This window comes from Ranitomeya variabilis, chromosome 1, assembly GCF_051348905.1.
Source record: "Ranitomeya variabilis isolate aRanVar5 chromosome 1, aRanVar5.hap1, whole genome shotgun sequence".
NCBI lineage: Eukaryota > Metazoa > Chordata > Amphibia > Anura > Dendrobatidae > Ranitomeya > Ranitomeya variabilis.
The window spans coordinates 326,920,956-326,941,011 of record NC_135232.1 but is presented as its reverse complement, the minus strand read 5'-3'; the positions used below and the strand labels follow the sequence as shown (position 1 = coordinate 326,941,011).

The following is a 20,056-nucleotide window of genomic DNA, read 5'->3' as shown; positions in this document are numbered from 1 at the left end:
GTGTGAAGCTTTATGATTCAGTTTTTTGTCACTTCCTGAGAGGCTGTAATGAAACAAATGGTTAGATCAATGTTTGCATGAGTATATAGTTTATTACATTTATAGCTTATTAGATTTATTCTTAGAGTGTCTGTAGCATTTTTGACTTGTATTAGTAGAACTTGTCAAAAAACAATATTAAGACAGATCAGTAATCAACTATACAAATGAATAAACCAGAATGAAAATAAAACACAGAAGTATTTAATTTGATACTAGTATTTTATACCTCCCAACTTTCACAGAACAGAGGGATAAGCTATGCAAATCACATTTTGACCACACTTTTAGCCACATCAACAAGCCACACCCATTTAACATTTATTTCTACCCTGGCAGGAGGCGATGTCAGAAAGGGCAGCCTAGTAATGAGAGACCATAAGCAGACTGCCTGAGTAACTAGAGTGTAGACCCAAATCCAAGACTGTCCCTCTGTGTCCGAAACAGTTGATACCTATGGATATATTTCTTTGTTCATACATTCATAGTTGTACAAGCCAAAACATTCTCATTTTTACATAAGCTTCACTATAGGAGCTCTTGATTTTTTGTGTCAGTAAGGCCGCGAATAAATACTGTTTCTTTTTTTATCCACATGTCTTTTGCAGGTATCTGCACCAAACTGCACAATAACAATATTCATTTTACACTTCTGTCTAAATAATAATGGTGCATACAACTTCAAAAGCATGGTATATAAACACTACCTTAGTACCTACGGTAGTCACTGGATAAGAAGAGACATATGCACCTTCAAAAGGAACCTGAAGACCCACCTCTTCCAACAAGCCTATAACCTGCAGTGATCCCCAGTCTACTGAACCGCCACATGACCAGCTCCACTAGTGTATCCTCACCTATCCCCTATAGACTGTGAGCCCTCGCGGGCAGGGTCCTCTCTCCTCCTCTACTTGTGTGTGCCTTGTTTTACTCACGTTTATTGTACTTGTCTATATTTGCCCTGTTCACATGTAAAGCGCCATGGAATAAATGGCGCTATAAAAATGTGTAATAATAATAATATGCCAGAAGAAATCACTAAAAATAGCAAAAACTTTTTATTTATAAATTCAAATATTATAAAATAAGATACAATTAGAATGAACAGGGAATAACTCATAATGGATAAATAAATGAATTAATACTGTACATACATACATCCACAAATACAAAAAGCTATGGCAAAGTGCAAGTGCAAGTTAAGAGCACATGTCTCTTATAGTATTTTAGGAAATAGATAAATATTTTTCAGGTCCAGATAAGTATGACTGAGTGAGTTCAACATATGATCATTGTAATAATCCAGTATCCAGTACTTAGAAAATGCCCCCTGGAAGAAACGTGGTGAAACAAAGCCAGGGTGGAGAGTCACTTACCTAAAGGATTGCTTATACAGATTTATATTTTGTAAGTATAACTTTGATAGTGGGTTGCTACAATGATGCCTATTAAGTGCCCATCTGACAGTTATTCTGTTAGAGGAAGCCCTTTCAAGCTAGCGACCTCTGTCAGAAATCTATATAAAGGAAAAATGAAAGTTCAAAAATAGTCACTATAAAAATAAATGGGGGTTTCTCTGTTATAACAAACTAAGTTGTACAGTAATAGGAATACAAGCCTAAAAGAGGATCTTTCACCAAATTTCACATGTTAAACTGGACACACAATGTAATATTATCTGCAGAGCAAAATATAATTATTTAGTTTTTTGCTTTTCAATTCTTCTTTCCGTAGCAGATATAATAGCAATCAAAATATCTGCCACCTAAGAAGTTAATTTCCCTTAATCCCTTTACCCCCTATGGTGGTTTGCATGTTAATGACAGGGCCAATTTTTTCAATTCTGACCACTGTCCCATCATGAGGTAATTACTCTGAAATGCTTCAATGGATTCTGGTGATTCTGAGACTGTTTTTTCGTGACATATTGTACTTCATGATAGTTGTAAAATTTCTTTGATATGACTTGTGTTTATTTGAGAAGAAAACGGAAATTTGGGAAAATTTTGAAAATTTCACAATTTTCCAACTTTGAATTTTCATGCCCTTAAATCACAGAGATTATGTCACAAAATATACTTAAAACGTAACATTTCCCACATGTCTACTTTACATCAGCACAATTTTGAAACCAATTTTTCTTTTTGTTAGGAAGTTATAAGGGTTAAAAGCTAAACAGCTATTTCTCATTTTTACAACACCATTTGTTTTAGAGACCGCATCACATTTGAAGTCACTTTGAGGGGTCAATATGATAAAAGATACACAAAAATGACATGATACTAAAAACCGCACACCTCAAGGCACTCAAAACCACATTTAATAAGTTTATTAACCCTTCAGGTGTTTCACAGGAATATTTGGAATGTTTACAAAAAAAATTAACATTTAACTTTTTTCACAAAAAATTTTATTTTCCCAAGGGTAACAGCGGAAATTGGTCCAAAAAAGTTGTTCAATTTGTCCTGAGTATGCTGATACCCCATATGTGGGCTAAACCACTCTTTGGGTGCATGGCAGAGCTCGGAAGGGAAGGAGCACCGTTTGACTTTTCAATACAAAATTGGCTGGAATTAAGATTGGATGCCATGTCGCGTTTGGAGAGCCCCTGATGTGCCTAGACAGTGAAAAATCCCTATTTAGTGACCCCACGTTGGAAATTAGACCCCCCAAGGAACTTATCTAGATGTGTGTTGACTTTGAGCATTTTGAACCCCCAAATTCTTTACAGAAGTTTATAACGTAGAACCGTGAAAATAAAAAAATCATATTTTTTCCACAGAAATGATCTTTTCTCCCCCAATTTTTTTTTTACCAAGGGTAACAGCAGAAATTGGACACCTAATTTGTTGTGCAATTTCTCATGAGTGTGCCGATTCTCCATATGTAGGGGAATACTACTTTTTACGCACAATGCAAAGTTCAGAAGGGAAGAGGCGCCATATTGGAGTTTGATTTTGCTGGAACAGTTTGAGGGTGCCATGTCATATTGGCAGAGCCCCTGAGGTGCCAAAACAACTGAAACCCCTTATATGTGACTCATTTTACAAACTACACTCCTCAATGAATTCATCTGGGGTTGCAGTGATCATATTGACACCACATGTGCCTCACAGAATTTTATACCACTGAGCGGTGAAGAAAGAATAAATTATATTTTTACCACTAAAATGTTGTTTTAGCCCCAAGTTTTCTAAGGGTTAATAGGAATTTTTTTTACAGCAAACTGAGGTCCATTTTTTCTTGAGTGTGCCAATACCCTGCATGTAATCGGGAAATATTTTTCAGGCACAGTGCAAAGCTCAGAAGGCAAGGAGCAACAGATTTTACTGTTATGGTTTGTAGGTGCCATGATCCACTGGAGAGCCCATGAGGTGCCAGAACAGCAGAACCTCACATAAGTGACCCCATTTTACGTACTACACCTCTCAATGAATTAATCTAGGGCTGCATTGATCTTATTAACACCATGGGTGTGTCACAGAATTTTATACCATTGGGCAGTGAAAACAAAATACCTTCATTTTTACCAACAAAATTTTGTCTTGTTTGATTTTACATTTTCACACAAGAAAATTTGTCCCACAATTTCTACTGAGCGTGGCAATACCCCATATGTGGCTGTACAGTACTACTTAGCCCTATGGAAAGACTCGGGAAGAACGGCGCGCTATTTGCCTATTCAAGTGAATGTGTCATGGTCATGAACGGGATTCCGTTGTCCATTCTCTTAGGGTTAATTGTGTGTGGCCTCACTTTGAATTAGGGTGGACTATATGTATCCGCCTCTGTGTCGAGATCCTCATCAGTGATACTTCCATTCTTGCCTGAGCAACTGCCCCCGCATATCTGTGTCTACTGCCTGTTTCCGTATGCTTGCTTGTATATGACCCTGTCTGTTTCCCCTTTGACATCTGCCTTCTGATCCTGTACCTCCTGTGTCTCTCTTAGTTTGATCTCGACTACGTTCCCTGACTTCCAGCTAGGTTGTCCCTCTGATACCACATTGCTCTCTCTGGCTTCTGACCCTGGCTCGCTTCTTACTACGCTACTTCTTTCCCTCTGGTTACCACACCGTCCTCTGGTCTGACCTCGGCTTGCCTGATACTTCTCTCATCTCTGCTGGCCCACGCTAGCGTCCTCTGGGGTTTGGGGCATGACTCCGCCTCCAGCCACTTACCCGGTTGTCAGGTGCCACAGGTCCTGCTCACCTAAGGCTCACTCGCAGCCATGGCCACACGGCATGGTAGGAATCCACGAGCACCCCACAGCATGTCCCTGGACATGCACACAGGCTCACATGGTGATTCCGATAGGGTGTTTGTGACATTATCACTGACCACAAAGTTTTTTCCTTTCTTGTGTGTTGCTGTGTGTGAGACTTTTTGGGACTCCTAAAGTGAACCTGCAGGACCACGACAACGAACCTCCCAAGGGTGAGCTGACCTGGTGGACCACCCCAATACAGGGAGTGTTAGGGGCAGGCCCAAGGGAGACTATTGCCACGGAAGCTGATACCTGGGGACAGGAGGTAGGAGACTCAAGCAGGAACGGAAGGATGAGATGTCCAAGGCTGGGAACCCACGGTGGAGCTGCCGCGGCTAAGACACTAGACGGACAGACACGGTGGGGACATGGAGCAGACAGGCACGGCAAAGACACTGGACAGGCTGGGTACAGCGAAGACACAGGACAGGCTGGGTATGGCAAAGACACAGGGCAGGCTGGGTATGGCAAAGACACAGGGCAGGCTGAGTACGGTGAAGACACAGGGCAGGCTGGGTACGGTGAAGACACAGGGCAGGCTGGGTATGGCGAAGACACAGGACAGGCTGAGTACAGTGAAGATACAGGGCAGGCTGGGTACCGTGAAGACACCGGGCAGGCTGAGTACGGTGAAGACACAGGGCAGGCTGGGTATGGTGAACACACAGGGCAGGCTGAGTATGGTGAAGACACAGGGCAGGCTGGGTATGGCGAAGACACAGGACAGGCTGAGTACAGTGAAGACACAGGGCAGGCTGGGTACGGCAAAGACAGCACAAAGAACGCAGATAAACATGGGACCGGGGTCACATGAAACACAAATGACAGTCAGGCATGGAGCAGAGGGAGAGGTTACCTTAAAAAGGCTGCGTGCAGCAGGACTTCCAGGTCAGGATCCTCCAGAATCATAGAGTGGAGGAACGGAGCGACCGCAGGCCAGACCGAGGAAGTGCGCGCGCACTGAAGAGGTTGGAGTGAGAGGTGCGCACGTGCACCCGACGAGACCCAGGGACCAGTGTTGAGTCTGGACGAGAGGAGGCCGGAAGGTGTGCACACATACCAGGAGCGCGCCGGGATAGGTAAGTATACCGGGGAGTAGGGAAAGGAGCGGCAGATGCGACAGCACGGAGCGTTGACGTGACACTGTGCAATGTGCTTTTTCTTCTGGGGCTCAGGGGGAAGGTGCCAGTGATGTTTTCCTTATATCTCATGAACCGCTGGTTAGGTTGCCCGACACCTTCTATGGGGACAAAAAGAAGTTTAGAGCTTTCAGAGAGGGGTGTAAGCTGTTTTTTTTTTGTTACGACCCCGTTCTTGAGGAATGAGTGTCAGAGGGTGGGAGTTATAATTTCTTTATTAAGGGCTTCGACTTTCTCTCTCCCACGGCCCCTGAAAGAATGTCAGTGGATGGATTTTTCGTGGCCCTCAACCTGATCATGTGTGTCTGGCTGAGGACATGGTTATGAGTGTGGTGTAGGGTATGCTCTTTGTCTTGAGGTCTTCTTACTTAAGGTGGGCCCTGCGCGTGTATAAAACATAAGTTGCTTTGTTTTGGATAATCTACCTGCGGGGTTGGTTTTGGGAATGCCTTGGTTGCAATGTCATAACCCGGTTATCAATTAGGAAACCGGGGAAATTGTTCAGTGGGGGTCAAGCTGTACTAATCTATGTTGCAAATCTGTGTACTTGTCTAAACCCTTGAAATCTGTATCTGTATTGTCTATTGGTCTGGAGGGTATTCCGGAGTACCTGAAGGACTTTGAAGACGTTTTTTCTGAAAGCGAGGCTGAGGTTTTACTGCCACATCGATCTTTTGATTGTGCCATCGAGTTAATTCTTGGGGCTAAATTGCCCAAAGTCCGTTTATTTATCTGTCTGGTCCTGAACGCATGGCCATGAAGGAGTATATTGCCGAGAGTCTTCGTAAAAAGCATATCCGCCCCTCGGTTTGTCCTGTGGCAGCTGTTTTTTTCTTTGTTAAAAAAAGATGGTGGTTTGCATCCTTGCCTCGACTTTTGGGAACTCAACAAAATTGCAGTGAGTAACACGTACCCACTCCCTCTTATTCCTGATTTATATAACCAATTGTCCAGGGCTACATGGTTTTCAAAATTAGATTTACAGGGAGTTTATAATTTGATAAGGGTTCGAGAAGGGGACGAGCGGAAGACGGCATTTCTCACAACTGAGGGGCTTTTTGAAAACCTGGTTATGCCCTTTGGGTTGACTAATGCCCCGGCTATTTTTCAAAATTTTATTAATGTGGTGTTTTCAGACCTGATTGGTCATTTTGTGGTTATCTACCTCGATGACATCTTGGTATACCCCTCAGATAGTCAAACCCATTTGCAACATCTGCGTACTGTCCTTCAGAGACTCAGGGGAAATCAACTTTTTGCAAAATTGGAAAAATGTTTATTTTTTGTACAGGAGTTGTAATTTTTGGGATTGATTGTTTCTAGTGAGGGGTTTCACATGGATAATAATAATAATATTTTTATTTATATACCACCAACATATTCCGCAGCGCTTTACAAATTATAGAGGAGACTTGTACAGACAATAGACATTACAGCATAACAGAAATCACAGTTCAAAATAGATACCAAGAGGAATGAGGGCCCTGCTTGCAAGCTTACAATCTATGAGGAAAAAGGGGAGACATGAGAGGTGGATGGTAACAATTGCTTTAGTTATTTGGACCAGCCATAGTGTAAGGCTCGGGTGTTCATGTAAAGCTGCATGAACCAGTTAACTGCCTAAGTATGTAGCAGTACAGACACAGAGGGCTATTAACTGCATAAAGTGTATGAGAACATGATGCGAGGAACCTGATTATGTTTTTTTTTTTTTTTTAATGGGCCACACAGGGATAGTTAGGTTAATGCGTTGAGGCGGTAGGCCAATCTGAACAAATGAGTTTTTAGGGCACGCTTAAAACTGTGGGGATTAATCGTATTAACCTAGGTAGTGCATTCCAAAGAATCGGCACAGCACGTGTAAAGTCTTGGAGACGGGAGTGGGAGGTTCTGATTATTGAGGATGCTAACCTGAGGTCATTAGTTGAGCGGAGGGCACGGGTAGGGTGGTAGACTGAGACCAGAGAGGAGATGTAGGGTGGTGCTGAGCCATGGAGTGCTTTGTGGATGAGGGTAGTAGTTTTGTACTGGATTCTGGAATGGATGGGTAGCCAGTATTGTCATGGTCATGGATGGGATTCCGTTGTCTGTCCTCTTAGGGTTAATTGTGTGTGGCCTCCCTTTGAATTAAGGTGGACTATATGCACCTGCCTCTGTGTCGTGATCCTCATCAGTGATACTTCCATTCTCGCCTAAGCAACTGACCCCGCATATCTGTGTGTACTGCCTGTTTCCGTATGCTTCCTTGTGCAAGCCCTGGTCTGTTTCCCGTTTGATATCTGCTCTCTGATCAAGTACCTCCTGTGTCTCACCTGGCTTGATCTTGGCTACGTTCCCTGAGTTCCCGCTAGGTTGTCCCTCTGATACCACATTGCTCCCTCTGGCTTCTGAACCCAGCTCGCTTCTTACCACACTATTTGTCTTTCCCTCCAGTTACCGCACCGTTTTTTGGTCTGAACTTGGCTTTCCTGATACTTCTCTCGTCTCTGCTGGCCCGCTCTAGAGTCCTTGGGGGTTCGGGGCATGACTCCGCCTCCAGCCACAGGTCCTGCTTACCTACGGCGTACTCACAGCCATGGTCACACGGCATGGTAGGAATCCGCGAGCACCCCACAGCACATCCCTGGACACGCGCACAGGCTCACGTGGTGAGTCCAATGCGATGTCCATGACAGAATGGGTCTGTGCATAGGTCTGTGTATTTCCACAGACCATGTGTCCATGGGAAAAACATGCTGACATGTCCATTTTTAATGTCAGCACAGGCTGCAAAATGTCTCGCACACATGTACACACATAATACACATGGAAGTCATCTTTGTGACATGAATAGGCAGCATTACAGTAAGTCCTGTTCCCCGGTGCTGGATGCTGAACATGTCTCTCATCATTCTCCCCTGCTCTGCCGGTGATTGTCGTGAGCAGGGGAGAATAATGAGAGTTATGTTTAAGTGATAGCGCTTCACATCCATTTGATGACATCCGTGTGACATTTATGTGACATGTCCCTGAATTAAATGCTCTGGCGGCCGGGAAAGAAAGCAGTAAAGTTAGCACTACCAGGTGCTGGGTGCTGACTACAAGTGGTCTGTAAGCAGTGATAAGATCATACACAGGTTTCCGCGAGAACCGCCAGCTGTGACTTGAGGTAACCTTAAAGAGGACACCACTCATCACTGCAGCCAGGTTCTCACGCTACTCTTTGTGTTCCGGCGGCCATGGTGAGCGGTTATGTTACTCATATCACAGCTCATTACAGCTTCCGGATGTAGCAGAGTCAAGGATCATCATGGAACCTCCTTATGAATTTATGGCTGACCCCTGTGGATTACTTTTTTTATAATAAATGGGTAAAAGAGGGGAATTGTCGAGGAGTGCTTTTTACAATTAAAGGAGTTCTCTGCATGTGTGTGTTTATTTATTTTGACCTAGAGGTTAGTATTAGGGGGCCAGACAGACACCTCTCCATTACTAACGCCTGGGCTTGATATCAGCGGACATTACACAGCTGACATAAACCCAAAATCATTGCCCGATTATCAGTGAACGAGGGCAATCAGGAAGAGCCAAATTTATGGCTGATGAGGTCTGGTGTTATTAGTTTGGGAAGGGGTCAATATCCGTGGCCCCTGCCAAGCCTATTAATATCAGCCGACAGCTGTCTACTTAGCCATTGCTGGTTATTAAGGTCCCTTCTTTTTAATAACCATTATAGGCTATGCAGACAGCTATGAGTTATTATTAATAGGCTGGAAAGATGCATGTATATTATCCTCTTCCCCGAATAATAACACCAGCTCACAGCTGCCTACTTTCCCTTGGCTGATTAGGATAAATAAGAGGAGGACCCCGTGCAGTTTTTTTTTCAGTTTTTTATTTTTTGCTAAATACAAGTACAGAAAACTACACACACACTGCACTAATTATATATTTCACTTATATATTTCTATCTATCTTTTCCCTAAGTTTGCCTGTCTAACATCAAATCATCTGTCATTTCTATTCTGAGTTATATTTCAGTATGTGTCACACTGATGGTACACATGGATGGCACATGGATGTCCCATTGACAGACACATGGATGGCACTCAGATGTTGAACACAGACACGGACCACGGATCTCACTGGTTCACAGTGTAAATAAAATAAGACCAAAAAGTGGGCATTTTTGAATTGCTGACAGGTCATCTTTAACTTGAACAAGGGGGCATGAAAACTTTTCTTATGTAAATATTTACAGAAAAATCTGAAAATAAAAGGTGGCATTTTGTTAAATGTATGATTGTTTGTATAATGAAAAAAAGACAGCATAATTTAATACCTTAACTGTGATATGCCATTCCATCATAATGTCTCCTAGAAATTTTTCAAAAGAATTGACATCTGGTCGTTATCATTCCTCTTGTTTATGAGTAGAGTCAATAAAGACTGTCAGTACTGATTGGACAGTATCAGAGTAGGTAGGAATCACCCTAACCCTGTGTAGGGACACCCTGGCAACCCCACCCTCATCTCCAGCTGGTAACACTCAAATATCAATTTTTTTTCCTGAAGGAATAATAGAAGAACAACATAATGTAGAGTTTCATGAAGAGTTGCTCCAGAATTGTTATATCATGAGAAACACAGCTATTTCAGAAAAGAAACATGTCAGGAGTAGTGACAGATCCTCTTTAAGTGAAAAAAAAAATGTGTAATGTTCTCAGGACATATTTCTTTATTAAATTGAATTTGTTAAGCATGGACACTTTACAGAAGCAAAGACAAAAATGTTTGGTTTTTTTCAAGATGGTTGATGTCTTCAATAGAGATAGCTCTTCCACCTTCACCACTAAATTTTGTACTATAATTCCAACACTTCACTATACCACCAATTATTTAAATGGGTGGTTTAGAGGTTGGTGATAGCAAACCTGGGAGGCTGGAGTGGGTTGGCAGTTGGGTCGACTGGAGTGGGTTGATGTTGCGTCACATGTATTGCTGCTAAACAGTGAGCTCAGCATCTCTACCTGTGAAGACGTTTTGAGGGCTGATGCTTGATCCACGGTGAGTAATACTTGTTTTCTATTTCTATTTCTTCTTATAAATGAACATATACTGATAAGAAACAACCCCTTTAATAATAAAATAATAAATCAGTAGGCAAAAACCTCCGTCTAGTGTCAGTAGATAATTATATTGATTTTACTCAAGTTCCATCTTGTGAACCCCGGTCAGGGATACTATAGGAGGGGAAATTTTTTTATCAACCAATTTTTAAACTGTCACACTAATTTTGAGATCTACAGTTGTGTGAAAAAATGTTTGCCCTTTCCTGATATTCTTTTGTATGCTTGTCACACTTAAAATGTTTCAGATCGCCAAAAAATTTAAACATAGACAAAGTTAACATAAGTAAGCACAAGATGCCGTTTTTAAATTTAAGTCTTTATTATTAAGGAAAAAAGAAATCCAAACCTACATGGCCCTGAGTGATAAAGTAATTGCACCCCCCCTTCTTAAATCAATAAATAACTGTGGTTTATCACATCTTTGGGAAGTTGAGTTCAAAGTCTCTAGCCACATCCAGGCCTGATTGCTGCCACTCCTATTCTCAGTCAAGAAATCATTTAAATAAGACCTGCCTGAAAAGTGAATTAGACCAAAAGATTCTCAAAATTCAGACATCATGCTCCGATACAAAGAAATTCTGTAACAAACAAGAAACAAAGTAATTGAGATATATCAGTCTGGAAAGGGTTATAAAGACATTTCAAAAGCTTCGGGACTCCAGCAAACTGCAGTGAGAGCCATCATCCACAAATGACAAAAACATGGAACAGTTGTGAACCTTCCCAGAAATGGTCTGCTGACCAAAATTACTCCAAGAGAGCAGCGACGACTCATCCAACAGGTCACAAAAGATCCCGCATGAACATCCAAAGAACTGTAGGCCTCACTTGCAGTGCTCATGACTCCACTATAAGAAAGAGACTGGCATATATGTTTGAGTTCCAAGACAAAAACCACTGCTGAGCAATAGGAGCATAAATGCTCATCTCAGTTTTGCCAGAAAACATCTTGATGAATCGATGAGTTTTGGGACAATACATCTGGCGTGTAAGTAACACAGAATTTCAGAAAAGGAACATGATAAAAATGGTAAAATATTGTGGTGGTAGTGTGATGTTCTGGGGTTGTTTTACTGCTTCAGGACATGGAAGACTTGCAGTGGTAAATGGTCCAATGAATTCTGCTGTCAAGTAAAAAATCCTGAAAAAGAATGTCTGGCCATCTGTTCATGACCTCAAGCTGAAGCGCACTTGGGTTATGCAGCAGAATAATGGTCTAAAACTGTCTGGCAAGTCCACCTCTGAATGGCTCTGAAGAAAAACAAAATTAAGACTTTGGAGTGGCCTATTTAAAGTCGTGACCTTAATCCGATTGAGATGCTGTGGCATGACCTTAAAAAGGCGGTTCATGCTCGGAAACCCTCCAGTGTGGCTGAATTACAACAATTCTGCAAAGATGAATGGCCCAAAATTACTCCAGAGCGTTGTGAAAGACTCATTGCCAGTTATCACAAATGTTTGATTGCAGTTGTTGCTGCTAAGGGTGGCCCAACCAGTTATTATGTTTAGGTGGCAATAACTTTTTCACACAGGTCCCTGTAGGTTTGGATTTATTTTTCCGTTAATAATAAAGACCTTCATTTAAAGACTGCATTTTGTGTTTACTTGTGTTATCTTTTTCTAAAATTTGTTTGGTGATCTGAAACATTTATGTGTGATAAACAAGCAAAAGAATAGGAAATCAGGAAGGGGCAAACACTTTTTCACATTTATTTATTGAAATGTGACTGTAATCTCTAATATGTCTGTCAAACAATACAGGCAGTTCACAGCAGCATGAACAAGCATAGATACTTTTTTAATTCAGCTCAAAAAATGTTTTGAAACGTACCATTGTAGAACAGATAGCGCATAATATTCCCAACGGATTCCAAAAACTTATCAGTAGGGAATCCTATTGTATATTTAAGTTGTTCACTCTGACACCTGATGGCCTTAATGAATGCATATATTGTACCTTTCAATAAAGGGTTTATGTAAAATTATGTGATATTTCCCATGTTCTTATTTAATAAGATTGGGTTTTTAGTCTAGTCTTGTACTGGTGTTTAATATAATATTTGTTTTATTGTTAATATTGTATATTTCTAAATCAATATGGAATGTTTTCTGTGTGTGCTAATTTTGTATGTATGTATTATGTAGGATAACTAAGTGGGTTGATCTCTCATGTCATTGTGGACAGTATAAAGGTCAGCTCTCATTACCTCTGTTTTGTATGAGGAAGGAGCTGGACAGCGCTTTGTTGCAGCCCAAGCAATATAAAGTTTTTCTATTGGCTACCAGGCAGTAAAGGGTACTCAGATCTGGGATTAAATGGACTGGGGAGCCTCCAAGCGCAGTGAGCCTGGACAAGGAGGATGCTGCGTTACCGCAAGAGGCGGTACGACCCGTGCATGTACTGAGGACTGTAGAAGGAAGTGCAGGGAAAGTAGAGAAGGTGGACTGTAAGAAACTCTATGCTGATGCTGTATCTGAAAAGGATGTGCTGCGGACCAAGGAAAGTAAAGTTTTACGTTATAAGTTTGAAATGGGCTCTGTCTCTTTATATGCAACAACGCCAGCTGCAGAACTTCAGCCAGCCCGATCGGACCCTGATGGTGCAGAAGGTGAGGCTTAAGGTGTGCTGCAGAAGGGACATTATATTCATGTGACGGGAGGCCAGGGTGCATTAAAGCACATACTCTCAGCCACCACTACGTCCCTGGCTCTCCCCCAAGGGAACACTACGCCAGGCTGTATTAGGGCACATTGCACCAGACTGTATTGTGGAGCCCTACACCAGGTGGTATTAGGGCACTCTGCACCAGGCTTTATTAGGGTACTTTGCATCAGGCTGTATTAGGGTATTCTGCACCAGGCTGTATTAGGGTGTAGGGGACATGGTGCATTGTTTTGTTCCTTTTGCCTTTTATGTATATTTGTTTGTACAATGTGATACTGCTACACTAACTTGGTGTATTATCACTCCTTAATTTGGTACTGCTACACTATTATGTGTATTGCTGTGTTTTGCTTCCTTACTTGTCCCCGTACTGTATGCTTTGATGAATGTGATGTTTTATTGCTGATTTGTTGTGCTGTAGAAATGTTCCATGTTGTATGTATTTACTGTTGCTGTAATGTACATATTTTGTAAACATTTAGTGGGTAGGGACAGTGTAGTACCCCTTTATGGCCACTAGATGGGGGTATTTTAGTGAACAGAGCTCTTAGACAGTGTATAGAGTAAACATGTATGGTAAGTGGCTGGAAAGTGGTAGGATAGAGTCAGAGGGTGGGGGACGCCCGAACCGTCCACATAGGCTACAGGCCCAGGACTTCACAGCAGCCGCCAAAATGTTAAAATGGTGGGGACCAGTCATCCAGAGTATTGGGACAGTACAGTTGGGGGCCAATAGTGGTTCCAGTATGTGGCAACTCATCGCTTGGGTAGAGACCCTCAAGGCCGGGGTGAAACGACTGGAGGAATCTACAGATGCAGTGAGTTTGAACAGTAAAGATATGGTACAAGTGCAGGAAAAAACACAGAAGTGCAGGTCGCTCTCCCAGTGATTTCCGGCTCTGGGAACTTATGAGCGTGTGTCTGGGGGCAAAACAGTCTGAGGGATGTGTATCCATAGCGGAGCAGTGCAAGGAGTATGACGAGGAACTGCAAGGGACAGTCCGACCCGGGCCCGTGCTATGTGACCATGAGAGAAGTGCAGGGAAAGGAAAGGAACACCATGTTATGAAGCCTGTTGCAACAGTTGTGCAAACTTTGGATGTACTGTATGATGAACCTAGTAAAGATGTTCCCGTTGAAGTTGAAATGTTCTGTGTCTCAATTAATGCAAATTGGCATGGAGAGAGTTTCCCAAAGCAAAGGGAAGATCCAGAAGGAGCCGGACCTGAAGACACAGGTATGCTGACTATTGGTGATAAGCCAGGTGTTGTCGGCCATGGCTACTGCCCTGAGCGAGACCCTTGCAAGGACACTTTGCACCAGGTGGTATTAGGGCACTCTGCACCAGGCTGCATTAGGGTACTCTGCACCAGGCTGTATTAGGGTACTCGGCATCAAGCAGCCCTGCTGCCTTTCAACAAAGTTTATTAGGCATTCAAACCCAAACAGTACAACAGACTTCCAGCAAAAAAATCTGTGTTCGGAGATCAGCCCTAGACACTATGTGTCTGGTATGAACCCCAAACTTTACAATTTGGGTTCACTCATCCCTTTCAATAGCCCTTCTTTACCCTATAATGTCACTTTTTTCCTCCTCACTTTTCATTTTTAATATGGAATGAACCGAAAGTATCAAGGAATATAATCCTGTTAACACAAGAGGAAATGTGTTTTCATTACAAGACGTACATATCATACTGCACATGTGAATCATGTGCTATATCACTGCATTGACACAGTTTTCGCATGTACTTCAGTGATAATGGAACCTATGTGGGACTCAGAGCACAGAAATACACAGCAGTGTCTTCTGTGAGAAGATTGGTGACAGTGAGTGGAGCTGTGGAGTTTACTTTATAAAGTGCAATATTAATCCTACTACGAAAAGCTTCCTCTACATAAGAAAGTCCCACATAGTCAACCCTAGCTAAGTATTCCAGGTGCTGTCCGGGTCTTTGTCTGTACCAGAACATGTACGGGTTTGATGAGGTTTCATATGTACATTGCAGGGTGACAGAGTGTTCTTCACGTTTTATCAATAAAGAGGACATCTGTGACACTGAGTCTTTCTTCTGGCTTTGTATTATGTCAACTGTAAGAAAAATAAGCAAAGAAATACAAGTAATAAAGAATTTGTACAATTAAATCACAAGAATCATTACTCACCATTTACATTCCATAACTCATAGCATATACTAGTTACATTCATACATAGATGATAAATGACATATATCAGTGTCATTCCTTTTAGCACCTACAATACCTAATATAATTATGCAAAGCCACTGACACACAAATAACTTCATTTTCACCTTCTCTCAGTAGATTCCTGTTCAGAACCTGAATATATACAGGAATGGGAGGGGCATTTGTGTTTCTGAATGCAGTCATGCTATAAAAGGTAGAAGATATTTTGACGTGTCTAAGTTAAAAATAGAATTTATAAAAAAAAAAATCTGTAGATGTTTAACTTCTTTTAAAGGGAACTTGTCAGCAGGATTGTGCATGTTAACCTACGCACAGTGTCATAGTGGTGCTGTTATACTGAATAAAATCATACCTGGGCTGATTAAATCTGTCTTGCTGCTGTTTCTTAATCTTTATTTTCAGCTTTGTGTTAAAGTGAACCTGTCACCAGGTTTGGCCAATATAAGATGCGGCTATTGCCTTTCAGGGCTGATATACAGCATTATATAATGCTGAAGATAAGCCACTGATCTGACCTGAAAGATAAGAAAAGTAAGCTTTATTATACTCACCCGAGGGCGATCCGGTCCAATCAGTGTAGCAGGTTCGGGTCCGGCGCCCCCATCTTCTTGTGATCGCTGCCTTCCTGCTTGCTTCATGGCTCCCAGCATCGCGCTCCTGTGCAGCAGGGCCGGCGTTAGGGGCAGGCAGACCAGGCAGCTGCCTGGGGCCCCCACTCCCCCAGGGGCCCCCAGCTAGCGGCAAGTCACGCAGCCGCTATGGGGCCCCTGTGAGGCAGGGGGGCCCGCCTGCCGCCAGCGCCGACTCCCCCACCGCATTGAACTGTACCGGCGTCTGCCGGTACAGTTCAATGCAATGATGGAGGAGAGAGCGTCACCTGACTACGCAGTAGTCTACCTGCAGTAGAGATTCCTATCATGACAAAATATAAAGGAAATTAATTAACAAAATAATTCCAAAGAAAGACAAGTCATTGCTTCCATGGTCTTGAAATTACCTGGCAAAGTAGTGGCAATTGTAGCCCAAAACCAAAAAATCATCCTAGTGCAAGGCATCTCCCAGATGTGTGCACTTTCTTTGTTTCTCTGATATAAAGAGGAAACACTTGGCAAAGGGAAGGTGGAGCGAAAAGTGACATTTGATGATGACTAGCACAGACTGAGCTCTACATACATCACAATTGTGTCAAATTCACATTGTGCTAGTCCAAATATTGTATTGATAAAGAATAAATTCATATGCTTCCTGCAATGGCGCATTTCTTTTACTGTTCTTAAAGCCAACCTGTCAGCCGTTTTGGCTGATATAAGATACTGCCACTGCCTTTCATTGCTTATGTACAGCATTCTATAATGCTGTAGATAAGCCCCCGGCCCGACCTAAAAGAAAAGAAAAATATGTTTTATTATACTCACCTACGGGGCGGTCTGGTCCGATGGGTGTTGCAGGTCCGGGTCCTGCACCTCCCATCTTCTTGCGATGCCACCCTCCAGTTGCTTCATCACTCCCCGGTATCACGCTCCTGTGCAGGCGTACTTATTTGCCCTGTTGCGAGCAGACCAAAGTACTGCAGTGCGCAGTTGCTGAGAAAGGTCAGAGAGGCTCAGTGCCTGCGCACTGCTGTACTTTTTTCAGGAGGAATTTTTGGTCCACTCCTCTTTGCAGATCATCTCTAATTCATTAAGACAATGAGGCTGTCGCTTGGCAACTCGGAGCATCAACACCCTCCATAAGTTTTCTATGGGATTAAGGTCTGGAAACTGGCTAGGCCACTCCATGATCTTAGTGTGCTTCTTCTTGAGCCACTCCTTTGTTGCCTTGGCTGCATTTTTTGGGTCATTGTCTTGCTGGAAGATCCAGCCACGACCCATTTTTAATGTCCTGGTGGAAGGAAGGAGGTTGTCACTCAGGATTTTACGGTACATGACTCCATCCATGCTCCCATTGATGCGGTGAAATAGTCCTGTGCCCTTAGCCAAGAAACACCCCCAAAACATAATGTTTCCACCTCCATGCTTGACAGTGGGGATGGTGTTCTTTGGATCATAGGCAACATTTCTCTTCTTCAAAACATGGTGAGTTGAGTGAATTGGCAAACTGCAGACGGGACTGCACATGTGCCTTCTTGAGAAGGGGGACCTTGTGGGCACTGCAGGATTTTAAATTTTTTTGACATAATGTATTACCAATCGTTTTCTTGATGACTGTAGTCAGCGCTGCCTTGAGATCATTAACACGTTCCCCCCGTGTAGTTTTAGGATCATCTATCACCTTCCTCATGATCAAGGAAACTCTACAAGGTGAGATTTTGCATGGTGCCCCAGATAGATGTCGATTGACAGTCATTTTGTAATTCTTCCATTTTCTTACTATTGCACCAACAGGTGTCTCCTTCTCACCAAGCACCTTACTTATTGTTTTGTAGCCCATTCCAGCTTTGTGCAGGTCTATAATCTTGTCCCTGACATCTTTATAAAGCTCTTTGGTCTTCCCCATGTTGTAGAGGTTAGAGTCTGACTGATTAATTGACTCTGTGGACAGGAATCTTTTATAAAGGTGACTATGTAAGACAGCTGTCTTTAATGCAGCTAGCGGGGTTGATTTGGAACATCTAACTGGTCTATAGGATTCAAAACTCTTAATGGTTGGTATGGGATCAAACACTTATTTCTCACCGCGAAATGCAAATAAATTTATACAATGTGATTTTTTGGATTTTATGTTTGTTATTCTATTTCTCAATGTTAAAATTAACCTACCCTTAAAATAATCGACTGTTCATGTCATTGTCAGTGGGCAAACATACAAAATCAGCAAAGGGTCAAATACTTACTTCCCCCACTGTACACCAGGAAATGGGATATATACCAGGATGAGTGACATATATACCAGCAAGGGGGACATATACCAGGAAGGGGAATATACTGTATACCAGGAAGGGGGACATATACCAAGATCAGGGTCATATATTCCAGAAAGGGAGACATATACCAGGATGAGGAACATATAGACCAGAATACCCTGTCCATATACCAGGGTGGGGGGACATATACCAGGATAGGAGAACATATGCCAGGATGGTGGAACATATGCCAGGATGGGAAAATATATACCAGAAAGTGGGATATATACCAGGATCAGGGACATATATACCAGAAAGGGGGATATATACCAGGATGAGGAACATATATATACCAGGATGGGGGGGACATATACTAGGATGGGGGATCATATGCCAGGATCGTAGATATATATACCCAGATGGTGAACATATACTTTGACGGGAGACATATATACCACAAAGGGGACCATGATTGGGGGAGCATATATACCTGGAAGGGGCCCAGGATAACATTACTATTTACTACATAATGGGAGAAGGGGCAACTTCTATGTCATTATAGGAATTAGAACACTACAGGGACCCATACAATTGGCCAACATGAGGGGGCCACATTCTGCATCAGGGCACATCGGTCTCTAGTTACCCCACTGGTGATGAAGGTGCAGAAGAAAGAAGACTGAAGGGGTAAGGTAAGATTGGAGCCAGTTGGAGGAAGCAAGCTGAAATAGTATAGTGAGTACATATTTTTTTATTTTTCAACTCTCTTTATTAGGCTCTGGGGTTTCGAGAGACCACAAAGCAAACTGTTTTTACCAATATTACAACTGAAGAGAATTAGCAGGGATGCCCACTTCTGGAAAGAGTGTCAACTGTTTTGAATATTTTCCACTTTTTCACACTATGGAATAATAAACCCCAAATTATTTGGAAATTACTGTAACAACTCTGCTGGCATCATGGTATGACCTCTCATCTCTCACACTATCTTACCCACTACTCCAGGTCATGTTGCGGTTTCTGTTTCTCGCCAGCTCCATGTTCTGTGTCTCTGCTCTGCATGCTTCCTGGCTGTGTGCATAGGGGGGCGGCGCCTGAACTCTCTGGTTCTTATAGGAATCAGGTGCATCTGTCTAATCTGTTCCTGACCAATTGCCAGGAGGCCTCCAGTATTTAATGCAGCTCCACCCAGTGGACTGGGCCTGTGCAATGTGTTAGCTCAGTTTGTGTGGTGTTTAGCTTCTGAGTTTGCCAGGCCTTGCTCTGTGTTACTCCCTCTCTGGAGGTTTTACTCTGTATTCTTGCCTAGATCTTGTTGTCCGCCCTCCAGGAGGCAGAATATCCTAGTCCCTGTGTCTTTGTCCTTGTTTCTTGTCTTGTTCCATTTCCTTGTCTGAACTTAGTCTTATCTTGGTCTCCTTGTCTGTGGCTTTCTTCCCTGCTGTGTCTTTCCTCGTGCTCTCAGTCTGCTTATGCTCCACACTCTTGCAGCTCTGCCTGCTCTGTACCTTTGTGGCTTTACCTCTTCTCTGCATTCCTGCGGTTCTGCTCCTTTCTACTCTGCTTATCTTCTGCTGCTGCAGAAACCTCTTGCTGCAGCTCCTCTCCACATTCCTTGTGGCTCCGCTCTGCTTAGCTTCTGCTGCTGCAGTAATCTCTTGCTGCAGCTCCCCTCCATATTCCTTGTGGTTCTGCTCTGCTTAGCTTTTTTTGCTACGCTATCTCTTGCTGCTCTACCGCTCCTATCCGCAGCCTTGCAGTTCTCTCCTTGTCTGAACAGGTCCCA

General features: G+C 42.7%; 1 long non-coding RNA gene across 1 annotated transcript in view; it reads left to right on the top strand.

Annotated features, from left to right (window-relative positions):
* LOC143817309 (uncharacterized) overlaps positions 1-20,056 on the top strand; it is a 130,321-nt gene that overhangs the window by 74,088 nt on the left and 36,177 nt on the right. The gene's annotated exons all lie outside the window — the stretch shown is intronic.